The sequence below is a fragment of the Poecile atricapillus genome, chromosome Z, assembly GCF_030490865.1.
Source record: "Poecile atricapillus isolate bPoeAtr1 chromosome Z, bPoeAtr1.hap1, whole genome shotgun sequence".
Taxonomy (NCBI): Eukaryota; Metazoa; Chordata; class Aves; order Passeriformes; family Paridae; genus Poecile; species Poecile atricapillus.
The window spans coordinates 41,521,335-41,525,665 of NC_081289.1; positions in this window are offsets into that span (position 1 = coordinate 41,521,335).

A 4,331-nucleotide genomic window follows, 5' to 3' on the forward strand; every position below is an offset into this window, starting at 1 on the left:
CGCGGCGGCGCGGCGGAGCTTCCGCCGGCGGCGGGCAGCGGCCCGCTCCTCCAGCCCCGCCCCGCCCCGCCCCGGCCCGGGCGCTGCCCGCTCCTGCCCGCCCGGCACGGCCCGGCACGGCCCGGCACAGCACGGCACGGCACGGCACAGCACGGCCGGGCTGTGGCGTGCCGGGCCGTCAGGTCCGTGTCGGGGTGCAGGCTCGTGTGCCGCGCTGCCTCCTCCGAGGAAAGGGGCTCCAGCACAGCCAGAGCGCAGCTCAATGGCCAAGGCCCGTAATTTTCGGCCGAAAAATGAGCGCCGTGCTGCGTCTTCAAAGCAGGGGCGCGTTGGGCTCAGGAGCGCAGTAAAGTGTGCGGAAAGGACACAAAACAGGGCCACGCCGAACTGCATCTAGCCAGAGCTCTCTACTGTGCTGCTGCAGAGCTCTTTGTAACATCACATAGCGAAGATAATTAGTGTCGAATCAAGCGTTGGTCTTTTTTTCGGTGTTAGGTTTTTTGTTTGTTTGTTTGCTTGCTTTTGTTGTGTATTCGGAACTGTTGGGGTTGCAAGACGGCTTCAAATTAATTTTGAATGAATGTTCTGTTACCCAGATCCATGTATAAGCTCCAGGTGATTTTTAGAAACATCATCTCCTGGAACATGAAGTGCAGTGCACATAATGCTCTACATAATAGATTATGTTTTGCTTTGTACATTATGTTCCACATCCAAAAATAAACCTGCTTTTTTTACTTTGTCGCAAGCTGACAATAAGAAGCCTGTGCTTCTCAGACTGAATTAAAATAATGTAAAAACATGACTGCAATAAATAAAAATGTTCTTTTTAGTTTGACTCAAAATTTCTTGGTTCGTGACTGGGACTACTTCACAGTGTGTGGATCAGCATCCAAAGTGTCCTGACTTCGTCTTGGGTCCTGGACTTGTGTGCAGATCATCCCTGTCTATCTTGCTGTCCCACACTGAAGTGCCCATGGAAAAGAAATAAGAATAGACCAAAAAACAGCTAAAAAATCTGAGATCCAAAACAAGGGTTATGTTTAAAGCACACCTGCTGACAGTCTAGACATATTTCAGGTATGGAAATGCTTGGGTTATTCCTGGTGCTTTTATCCAACTTGTGACATGATAAATTTATCAGCTGCAGATCTTGTGTCATTCCTGCTATTAATTATGGAAGACAGAAATACTATATTTAAGGATTTTTTTTTTGAGTTTCCAGGTTAGACAAACTAGCAGATTGTGAGCCCTTTGGTACAGTTCAGAGTATCACCTGAAAAAAATTTTAGAGGTGGTAGTTAGAAACAAGTAAACGACATCTTAATTGAACTTCTAGTGTTGGTTGCAATTATGATTACTACATTTGATCACAGGTTAAGGGTACGTGTTCATGTCTATGAATGCACAAGCTGCTGGTGAATGAAATGATTGGTTGCTTTTGCAAGGAGAATTCACTCTACTGGATTTCTCACAGCCCATATAGGTACTGTTAAAGTATTAAGATCTAATTGGGTTCACATACTTGCCTAATGTTGGACTGATTTAGTAGCTAGTCTTCCAGAGAAAAAAGTGAAGCAGATTAAAAAATAACAACAGATAGTAGGTCATGTGCAACTGAATGTTTTATATGCATCTGAGTCTTATCCACAGATAGTTTTAAAGGGCAAGGAAATTGAATATGAATGAAAAGGTCCTCGTCATCATCATCATCACCTCCAAACCACCTCAGAGATTACCACTAGCATATGAACCATCTCATGCAGGGCCTTTGAAGAGGCAGGAAAAGACATCAGTCTCTGCTTTGCTCTTTGCAATAATGAAGGATGACCAGTGAAGCCCTGGGACCCCCATATGCTGTGTTTCATGCTAGGGGCTCTTCCACTTTGGAGCCTTTTTTAATAGTTGGACTTGCTAGATTTATTGTCCACAGTCATTTACAGAATAGATCATGATAATTTTTATTCTTGTATGTGTATTACTAAGCAAATTCTGTAGGCAGTGTAGGAGACTAAATATTATGCAAGCTGTTCTATTTATTTTCTGTTGTGTTTTCATCCTTTCCATGAGTAGACTTACTAAATATGTCTTCCGCTTTCTTGTGGTCATCAATAGCTTCTTTGTGAATTACTGTGCCTCAGGGGAGCAACTTCAGAGTTGATCCACTCCAGTGAAAATGTTAATGCTTTATGTATTAAAAATTAAAATCATTATTAAAATATTTTAAAAACTATTAAAATATATAGCAATTACAAATTATAATTATGTATTAAACATTAAAATTATTTCAACAAAATGTTGCTGTCCTTCACCCAGTAAAATTCAGGAGGCTGAGGTGAAGCAGGGCTTGAAACAGTAATGTGATCATGAGAGAAAGATTCTTAGCAGTACAACATGGTCTTGGAGAAGTGTCCTCATAAGTTTTGTTGGGGACAGCACGGGTCACTACTCATGAAGTAATCACACACCTTCCAAACCCTTAGCCCACCATGGGAACAAATGGCAACATATGAACTGGTGTCTTCCTTCAGTTCTTCTTTCACACCGTGGGATGTTCTGTCATTTGATGGTGACAGCTGGAGCTCCCTTAATAGCAAAAGAAGGGGGAAAAGGCACTGTAGCAGTTCCACATAAGAAGGTAGCCTACACATCCCTGTTTCTCATGGATACACAAAAGTCTATTTATTTGTATATTGTTCCTTTGGTCTCTTGTGCTGTTAATGATGCAAATTCAGATATAATCCTGATTTTGAACATAAAAGCAGCAGCTTGTTTTCTGAGGATCTTGTGACACACCTCTTGTTAGCCAACAGAACTCTTTATACCTTTCTCTTCAAAGCATTTCAGACCATTTTCTATTAGGACGTTCCTGCTGGAAGACAAAGGGGAGGAGAGCTATTTTCCCACCCCTTTTTATTGTATGTGATTATCTCAAAAATATTTAAATATATTACTTTAGTGAAGAGTGACAGAACCAGTTTCGATATAATAGTGTTTTAAATATTAACCTATTTTTGCCAATATCAAAATGACAAAAAATATATATTTATATTTTAAAAAATAAATTTATGTAGAATTTTCTTGACGAATCAAGACTGAGAAAGGTGCAGGAATTTTCAAATACACTTTTATTTCAATATCAGCATAAGCTGTTCATGCAGTAATGTTATAAGCAACGAAGTGAAAATATAAGCTATGAAAAAGTGCTGTGTTAATCAGGATAGCACTCAAAATCAGAGGAGACCTCAGCTTAGTTGAGAAGCGCAGGGTATGTTTTGTCATATAAACTTATGCCCTAGTATGTCAGTCCAACTGCAATGAATGTGTTTTGTTCCTTTACTTGTAGTCCTGAAGGCTTTTATCTTTCCAAATCCTCTTGGAGCCACTCCGCAGGCCCTTTTATTGTTTTTCTCCCAGTAAAATAATCCAAATGGTAAGTCTGTACACTCTAAGCTGTAAGAAATTGTCTTTTCCACTGAAATGCCTTAGTTTATAAAATTCCACAGACAAAAAGTGAGAATAAAATGTTATATTCAAAATGAGATGGCAAATAAGCACAAATCTGTATATTTGCTTTCAGAGACCAAAATTTCAGGTTTTGTTAACTCTTGTGTAACTGCAGGCTGACACGAAAAGAGACAAAAAGAGACTCCCAACAAAGGTAGCAACAGCCTGTGCTAGGAAAGCGGGAATATTGCCTCATCTTTTGGTTGCGGCTCAGTTAGATTGGATTAAGTGTAATATAAAACCGCATCCAAAGGGCATCTACAAGAACTCCTACTGACATAGCTATTGTAGGAGAATAGCTGGCATTATTCATCGCTTGCTCAGAGTTGTCTTTTTATAGGTATTCAATTGTTTTGGGATCATACATGCGAGCATTGCGTTCCATCTTTTTTCCCCTCTATAAGTGCCTGTCAGTCTGCTGATTGTCTTGGTTCAGCTGCTCACTCTCTGGTTCAGAGACAGGTTGAAAATTATGGTTAATCAGGATATGATTTGCAAATGGTATGCATATTCTAATCCTCAAGGCAGAAAAGTGTATTAGAGAAGGTAAGTATAGTGCAAAAGGTGGTAATAAATTCAATTCCCTCATTTGAATCCACTTTCATATGAGCTGCTAATCAGAGAGCTCAGTTACCTTCAGAAAAGGTATGAAATTGAATTTCCAGCTTAATGTCACATCCTATTTTTTGATAGCTTCCCTTTCCCTTGTTTAAAAACTTGTCTCAAGAATTTCATTTTTACCCTTAAGATTGTCACTCATCTATTTTTTGCAATACCTTTCTGCAGTTCAACTCCTCTTCTAAATTGATTGAAAGCTCCTAAAC